Source organism: Brassica napus, chromosome C9 (genome assembly GCF_020379485.1).
Source record: "Brassica napus cultivar Da-Ae chromosome C9, Da-Ae, whole genome shotgun sequence".
In the NCBI taxonomy this organism is placed as follows: domain Eukaryota; kingdom Viridiplantae; phylum Streptophyta; class Magnoliopsida; order Brassicales; family Brassicaceae; genus Brassica; species Brassica napus.
In genome coordinates this window covers 28049604-28058429 of record NC_063452.1, presented here as the reverse complement: position 1 = coordinate 28058429, position 8826 = coordinate 28049604, and the positions used below count along the sequence as shown (strand labels likewise).

The window sequence follows — 8826 nt, the reverse complement described above, 5'->3', positions numbered from 1 at the left end:
TTTCCTAAGTGCTATCTCGGTCCAAAGCTATGAAGACTTATGTCATTACCTTATGTTTTCATTTTTAGACTATAGTTTTGTTTCTCATCTATATTTCGTGACTTAAGGAGCTTGTTCCTTTAGTTTTTATTTATATGTTTCGCAAACCCTCATTTTGGGGCAGACTTTGAATAAACATAAACTTTTCTCTAAAGAAAACCCTAGAGCTCTCTAGCAAGAACTCGCCTCCTCTCTCATTGCCTTGTGAGACCAGTACCTCCACGGCCTTGAGGACCCTGTGTTGTATCACGAGTTTTTCCATATCTCGTGTGGTGTACTTCAATCCATCCATCAGTTCCTGTTCAGATCCCTTTGGTTGATTAGATCAGTCCAAAACCGGATCACCCTTGTGCTAGATCGGCTCCTACTCTCTTGCTTGGGAATTATAGAGCCTTTTTCAGCTTAGGCTTGTATCAGTCCCCGAGACTCAGTCTTCTCAGAGAGTCTCTTGGTCGCCTCCTTCTGGTGCACAATCGGTTCCTCTATTCGTTGCACCACCGGCTCCTCATGCTCATGTCCCAGAGGTGCCTCCTCCGATGGCTCCTCCGATGCCGGCCGGGATTCATCCCGATTTGATGGTGCCGCCGAGTGCCCCTTACTCGCAGTACACTGTCGAGGACCTTCTCTCTCAGCCAGCAGAGAAGGTTTATCAGTCCTACACCCCGACCGACCGGACGGAACTTTGTGGTACGTTACATTTGTTTTTTAATTCTTTTAAAATTCTTTTATAACAATAATATATAATTTATACTTTAAATTTGTTTTTTTTTTCAGGTTTGGGGTTGACGGATGTGTTGCTCGGAACGTAACCGAGACGATCAAAGGTTACTTCTCCGAGCCACATCCGAACTGGAAAAAGACGCCGATCTACGTCAGAAAGACGTGGTTCAAAATTTTCGCTGTAAGTTACTATTAATTAATTATATATACTTTAATTTTTTATGATTTAGTTTTTATTTTATTTTTCAACACTAATTCTTAAGTTAATTTTTTCTGTTACAACAAAAATACCATTGGTCCATGGGGGTCAATGAGAGGGTGAAGAAAGCGTTTAACGCGAAGGCGAAAGCTCGCTTGTTGGACACGGTTTCCAACTGGAAGAGTGACTGGATCGTGAAGGAGTATGAGCGTGGCAAACCCCCTGAGCTCACCACGGAGGTGTGGGATGGCCTCATCCGTTATTGGCGGGATCCTGACTCCATTAGAGTCACCGAATCTTGCTATGCCCCCCGTCAGACGGTAGATGAGCACGGTCACGGGCCGATTCTTCACTCTACGGGTTGAAAACCCCACGCCGGTGTCCGTCTGGATAAATATTTAATTATTTTTTATATATATATATATATATATTCTAACTTTTTTAAATGTTTTTTAGACCAAAGAGACGGGAGAACTCTCATCTCTTTTGTAACTTTACGAGAGGGCCCACAAGAACAAGGCGGACCAATTTCTAGATGCTAGGTCCGAGCAGATCTTTAACGACTTGGTTGGTCAGGTTGAAGACCGCCAGACCCAGCTGACCCAGAAGTCCACCGACGGATTACCCGTCACCTTAACTGATTAAAATATTTAACTCCCTGATAACTGCTTCTGCTAGAGGAAGTTATAAATTACAACGTAGTTAGTGTTTTAATATAATTAGATGCAGTTATATAAAAATCAGTTTTAAAAAAAAATGGACTTAACTAATATTAATAGGTAGGTTCCTGTTTTAATAGTATTTATAATTTTGTTTTTTAATTCCTAAAAAGAAAAAAGAATAAGAGAGAACGAGAGGAAATTATTATTGGTCGTGAATGGCGAATTGGCTCCTTCGCCTTCCTCAGTCGCTCTTCGCCACCATCAGTTTTGCGGTCTCTCGCTTCTTCTTCTTATTCCTTTCGTATTATCAGTTTCAATTGCACAGGTTTGTAAAAGCTTCCACCTTTCTTCAGTGGTTCTCCACAGGCTTACGATATTCTCACTTATACTATCTTAATTTTTTGGGCTTAGGTCACTGAGGAGCAGCTTGATGGTTGTTCATCGGCTTTGGGCAGGTCTAAGTCTCTTTTACAAGTTCATCTTTCTTTGTCACGACTAGTTTTGGTTGTTTAGGTTGTTGAATGTTTCATCACATTCTGGGTCGGGTCTTGCTTTGTCTCCGCCGTTTTCTCCACCGCTTCATAGATCCGCCGTGTTCGAGCTCGTGGCCGCCAATCTAAGGTACGTTTGTCTCCACTGGAGTTTTGACTGTCTTGTACTTGCTCATTTATTTGTTTCTTAGTTGGTCTCATTGAACATACATGATTGAACTAGTAGAACTTATCTAATATTTAGTTGCTGTTTGTATTGTCTCATTTATTTTGTCCAATCTGCTATTAGTTGTGTGAAGAAACTTAGCTTCTGACACATCTAGGTTTATATCCTAATGGAGACTTGTCAGAATTTGAATATGTTCCTTCTTTTTTTGCTATGACTTGCATATATCTCTATTTCGTATTGATTTTTCTTGTGAGTGGTTGTTTAGTACACTTCAATTAAGCCATTGGGAGATCGAGTTTTGGTGAAGATCAAGGAGGCAGAACTTCGCGATTTGTCATCTCCATACCACTAGCTTTTCTGCTCCACTTGTCCCTCCCAGAAATTCGCGATTTGTTATCCAAATCGGAGAAATTTGTGGGTTTGATGCAGCAGTACTATCGGAGAAATCTGTGGAGATTATGAAGAAGTTCTCGGAGCAGTACGCTCGTTTCTCAGGGACTTACTTATGTGTTGATAAAGGAGTTACTTCTGTCGTCGTCAAGGTTTGTAAATTAACCTTAAAGTCTCCAACTTTCTGGTAGAATTGTGTTGACTCAGCTTTCTGTTCTTTGTTCAAAGATTATATGCTTTGGAGGAGATTGGTTCTTTCTACTTGTAGATAATGACTTGCCAGAAGATGTTTGGCGTTGTTTTCTTGATATATACAGTAGGCAGTAGCTATTAGAAATCTTGATGTGGAATTTTGTTGAGTAGGTGGTGTGATCATCAAAAGTTTCTATCATGCGATTGGTTATGAACTACTTGAAGAAAAACTGAGTTAGTTCAAGTGAAGATCTTGAAATCTAGTGCTTATTAACTAATGAAGATGCTGAGTTTCTTCTTGTAATAGTGAATGAATCTGCTGAAGAAATTGAGTCGGTATTAATTAACATCTTGACTTCTAGGGTCTGTTCGTTTCTCCATCCGGATGGCTCATCCGGATGGAGATGAAAGTTTTGTTCGTTTAGGCACTAAAAGTGCAACTTATCCGGATGGATCATCCAGATGACTTTCGGAAATTTAGGCTTAATTTTAAAGTTTATTCAGCAGATCCAATTTGGACCATTTGAATGAAGATGGTTCATTCAATATGGTATAATGTCTATTATGCCTCTAATGTAATTCACAAATTACAAACATAAACATAATATCATTTTGTCAAACACGAAAACCGATAAAACCACAAAAATTCATTTTCCCGCGAAAACCTAAAATTGAATTTTTCACGCCAAAACCCTAAAAATGCATTTCCGCACAAAATTGCAAAAAAGTGTTTCTCGCCAAAATTGCAAATACGTGTTTTTCCGCAGAAACGTGTTTTTCCGCAGAAACGTGTTTTCCCGCATAAACGTGTTTTCATGCCAAAATCACAAAAACGCGTTTTCACGCCAAAATCTTAAAACGCATTTTTTCGCCAAACACACAAAAACACGTTTTCCGCCAAAACCACAAAACGTGATTTTCCGCCAAAATCGAAAATGCGTTTTCTCATCAAAATGCATTTCCCGCTAAAACTGATTCTCGTGAAAACCGCAAACACATTTTCCCGCCAAAACGCATTTTCCGCGAAACCCGAAAAATCATATTTTCCCGCCAAAACACATTTTCCGTGAAACCCGAAAAAATGCGTTTTCACGCCAAAAACTCAAAAACACATTTTCACGCCAAAAAAAGTAAACGCGTTTTCCCGCCAAAATCTTAAAACATGTTTTCTCGCCAATACCAAAAATTGTCGTTTTCCTGCCAAAATCGAAAAATATTTTTTTCCGCCAAAGCCGAAAAACGTGTTTTTCCGCCAAAACCGAAAATCTTGTTTTTCCGCCAAAACCGCAAAAACGAGTTTTCCCGCCAAAACCGAAAAACTCGTTTTCCCGCCAAAACCGCAAAAATGCATTTTTTTCGTCAAAACGAAAAGTTGTATTTTCCCACCAAAATCGAAAAATCTTGTTTTCACGTCAAAATCGAAAAATCCCATTTTCCGTCAAAACCGAAAAATCTCGTTTTTATGTCAAAACCAAAAAAATCGTTTTCCGCCAAAACCGAAGTTACAGTCGGTTTATTATTAATACTCTTTTAGTTTGAAACTCTAAAGTTTTTTTTTTCAAATACATGTTTATCAATTTTTTTTGTTTATTAGAAGTTATTATTGTAGTAAATTTTAACATATGATTAAATCAAGAAAAAAGTATTTTAGTAATTTGTTTACTAAACTCATTTGGATGGAAATGAAAATAAAGAAATAAACATAAAATTCATTTATCTCGATGGACAAACAAACAGTCCCAAAAATCTGAATGGATGATCTGAATAGATCATACAAATGGATCATCTGGATGGAGATGACAGATGGTGAAACGAACAGTCCCCTAGTGCTTAACTAAACCAAATGGATAAGTCTTCTAGTTGTAGAGTAGTGATTCAGTGATTCTACAGAAGAGATTGGTCTATGCATGTGAATAATTTTTCGACCTCTAGTTCTTAACTAATGAAGTGGCTGTTTCTGGGAACAGGGTATGGCTGAGCATAAAGATTCGTATGGTGCACCGCTTTGTCCTTGCAGGTGATCTTTGGAATTTTTTTGAAGATTGAAGATGAAGTCCCTAGACTTAGCAATCTTATGAATTGTTTTGGTTTATGTGTATTTTTGGATAATATATGAAATAATGTATGTTTTATAAATTTAATGAAATATAAATTTTTATTTTTAGATCAAATTGCCATGTTTACATGATAATTAGAGTTTTGTTATAAAATATTTTATATATCATCATATCATCATATATTTTATATAGTTGTGTTAGATGTAAAAAATCATAATTTATTGCAAAATAATTGTATTTTAATTTATACTTTTGAGTGTAAAACTAAAGCATAAAAATGATAATTATATTTTTATTATAAAATATTTTATATATAATAGTTTTAGGGTTTATATGTTTAGTGTGAGACTATTATATGGAATTTGGTGTACTTCAAACCCTAAACTCTGAACATGTTTCTATACCCTAAATATTAATTTTAAAACTAAAATCTTTTCATAATATAATTTTAATCTAAAACTTAAATTCAAAATCTATAGTTTGATCATATTTAAAATCTAATCTCAAATTTAAAATTTAAACCTAAAACACTAAATCTTAAATCTACACCCTAAATATAATACCCTAAACCCCAAACTTAAACACTACATACAAAGTCATACTAAATCTAATCTTTTCAAATAATATAATTACTAAACTAAAATCTATTCCTTGTAGAAATTACAACTTTATTAATTTATTTTTTTCAAATATTTATCTTAAATTTTAGCTTAACCATAATTCCATTTCACAAATCTCAAACCATATACTTTAAACTCAATCACAACTATATAAACTAATAGTCAACAATTATAACATTAGTTAATAGATTTATAAAACTAAACTTATATGTATTAATTTTAAATTTTAATTTAATTTCAAATATCAATTTTAAAAATTATAAACCAAAATTTCAAAATATTTAAAATATTTAAAATAGTACAGAAAAAGATTACAAAAAATGGTTTGCTATTAAAAAAGAAAAGAAAAACTATGGGCTAATCAACTATCATCACGCAGATAACCTTCTGCACCGTAGGATACAATTAAATGAATGGTTGAGATTTTTTTTTCTTTTTCTCTTTTTTCTCTTTTTTCTCTTATCCTCACAGATCTCTTTTCTCTCCATCTCTCTTCCATCGACAAATCTCTCTTCCATCTTCTATTTTCAGATTTCATCTCCTCTGTCTTTATCCTTAATCATCTCACACACACCTCTCTCTCTCTCTCTCTCTCTCTCTCTCTCTCTCTCTCTCTCTCTTTACTCTCCTAACCTCACTCACGAACACGATTCATGTCACACAGACATGTTTCTGTGTCTCAGTCTTGTAATCTTTCTCTCACATACAACACATCTCAAAAAAGCAGATTCTTCAAACCACGGCTGGAGGAGGAGGACGACGACGACCGCTGGTTCTCTCTCTCTCTCTCTCTCTGTGTCAGTTTAAATCTGATTTTATTTGTTTTGTTTGTAGGGTCGATTAACCACATGAGAGGTTGGAGAAAATGATGGTACATCCGCTCGTCACAACCACCACCACCATTGCTTCTCAGATCCATTTTCGTCGGTCTCCTTCTTCTTTTCTCTCTCTCGCACTCTCTTTCTCTCTGCTCTTAGTTTAAGAAGGTGGAGGAGGCTGAAGAAACTTGATGGTGTTTGTCTCGACGTCAACAGTTGTGGCGTCAACAGTGGTGGTCTCCGCGTCGACAATGGTGGCTGAGAGCAGTGGAGGAGACTGAAGAGGCTTTACTGTGGTGGTCGTGGCTGGTGGTCGTGGCTGGTGGTCTCAGCGTCAACAAGGAGTGCGGCGGAGATTGAAGAAGAACATGGTTTAGTTAGGTTTAGTTAGGTTTTGTTAGGGTTAGTTAATAAACCGGGTTTGTATGTAAACTGGTTTTTGTAATAAACCGATATCATCTGTAAACCAAAATTTTAATAATAAATAACTTTATTCTCAAACCAATTATATTAGAATTTAATTTTAATTTTAAACGTGGATTAAAATATATTAATTTCTAATTTTAATTAGTAATTTTAAAATATAAATGAGAAATAATAACATAGCATTATATCTATGTCATTATAACATATTTTACATCATTATAGAAAAGTCATGAAAAAATACATCATAGCACTAAACCAATGCTATAAAAAGATTAATGAGTAGTAGACCATTAACTCTACAATATATCTATTTATTATAGCACACGAGAAAACGCTACTATAGGTGGGAGGTCTATTATAGCTGCGGCTGTCACGACGTTCTTCGAAACGCTATAAAAATGATATGATAGTGTTTTTCGGGTGCTACTAATGCCGATTTTTCTTGTAGTGAAGTTTTCTCACTGTCGATGAAAGTTGTCTCGGGTTACTTTTGCAATTGAAAAATAAAACTTAAATATTTAATTTTAATTAGATGACTTCAATGTAAGTCTTTCGGAAGACGACTTATACAGAAGTCTTCCGGAATCTTATTCCGAGATTCTGGTCAAACCTTGGTTATCACAGAAGACTTCCGTATAAGTATTCTGCCGGAAGACTTATATTGAAGTCGTCTAATTAAAATTACAACTAACATGGAAGTCGTCTAGGTAAATGTAATATTTAAATTTTATTTTTCTGGTGAAAGACTTCCATGTAAGTCTTCTAGAAAAAATCAAATTTTTGACACAATTTGGTCAATTGCAAAAATGACCTGTTTATCCTAGAAGACTTCTCTATTATTTTCGAGATATTTTCAAAAACAAAAGTAAGCCGATATTTACAAAGGAAGACTTCCAAAAAAGTTTGTTGTAGAGTATACACTACAAGAAAACAACGATATTCTGACTGACATTTCGACGGAAAATGAAATTCTCAGAATATCCCGAGGAATTTCCGAGGAAACACAAAATTTGGTTTCCTCGGAATTTCCTCGGAATATACCGACGGAATTCCGAGGAAATATCAATCCGTCGGAATATTCCGAGGAAATTCCGAGAAAATATGTGTTCCTCGGAAAAAACCGATGAATTTCGAGGAAATATTATAGCCGTTGGAGAGCCGTTGGGGGATTTTACAAAATTCCGAGGAAATTCCGACGAACTAGCCGTTGGCGTCGGAATTCCGTCGGAATTTCCTCGGTCTGTCGGCAGGATTTAAACTATAAAGACAAGCACTCCTCTTCCTCTTCATTCACTCCATATCTTCATCCTCCCTCTTACTCTATTTACACACGAATTTGATTCATAAAAAATATGTCTTCTTCAAATTATTTTCGTTCTTGGATCGATCGACCTCATTTGGATCCGAACACGAGATTGCTTACGGAAGAATACCAACGAGGTATAACCGAATTCATGGGGTTAGTTCACCGACAACCGGAAGCAAAAACAGGTATGTTAAGATGTCTTTGCTCTAATTGTAAAAATAGAAAGGTTATTAAAGAGTGGGATGTTTGGACTCATCTATATTTGAGTGGGTTTACACGAAGTTACAAAATTTTGTATCATCATGGGGAAACTGATTATGAACATGGTAGTACTAGCGAACCTCAGCCAGCGGTTAGATTAGAAGAACCAATTAGAACGGATGTAGATTATGGTGTAGGTACTGAGCAGAAGGTAAATGATCATTTTAGAGGGGAAGATTTACCCAATGCACAAGCTAGGAGATTTTATGATATGTTGGATGTTGGAAAGTAACCATTGTACGAAGGTTGCAGAGATGGTCATTCAGCGTTATCATCTGCTACAAGATTGATGGGCATTAAAACATATTATAATTTGGCTGAAGACTGTGTGGATGCGATTGCTGATTTTGTAAAAGGTATTATACCCGAGGATAATGTAGCTCCTGGTTCATACTACGAGGTTCAGAAACTCGTAGCTGGTCTTGGTTTATCGTATCAGGTAATAGATGTATGCAGCGACAACTGCATGATTTATT

General features: G+C 36.0%; 2 long non-coding RNA genes across 2 annotated transcripts; both read left to right on the top strand.

Annotated features, from left to right (window-relative positions):
* Nucleotides 1-394: 394 nt before the first annotated feature.
* Nucleotides 395-3011, top strand: LOC125592841. The gene is made up of 2 exons (XR_007328507.1): nucleotides 395-2241; nucleotides 2546-3011. It is a non-coding gene; the product is annotated as an uncharacterized LOC125592841 (long non-coding RNA).
* A 2432-nt stretch (nucleotides 3012-5443) lies between these two features.
* LOC106418723 lies at nucleotides 5444-6858 on the top strand. The gene is made up of 2 exons (XR_001283719.3): nucleotides 5444-6311; nucleotides 6374-6858. It is a non-coding gene; the product is annotated as an uncharacterized LOC106418723 (long non-coding RNA).
* The last annotated feature ends 1968 nt before the right edge of the window (nucleotides 6859-8826 follow it).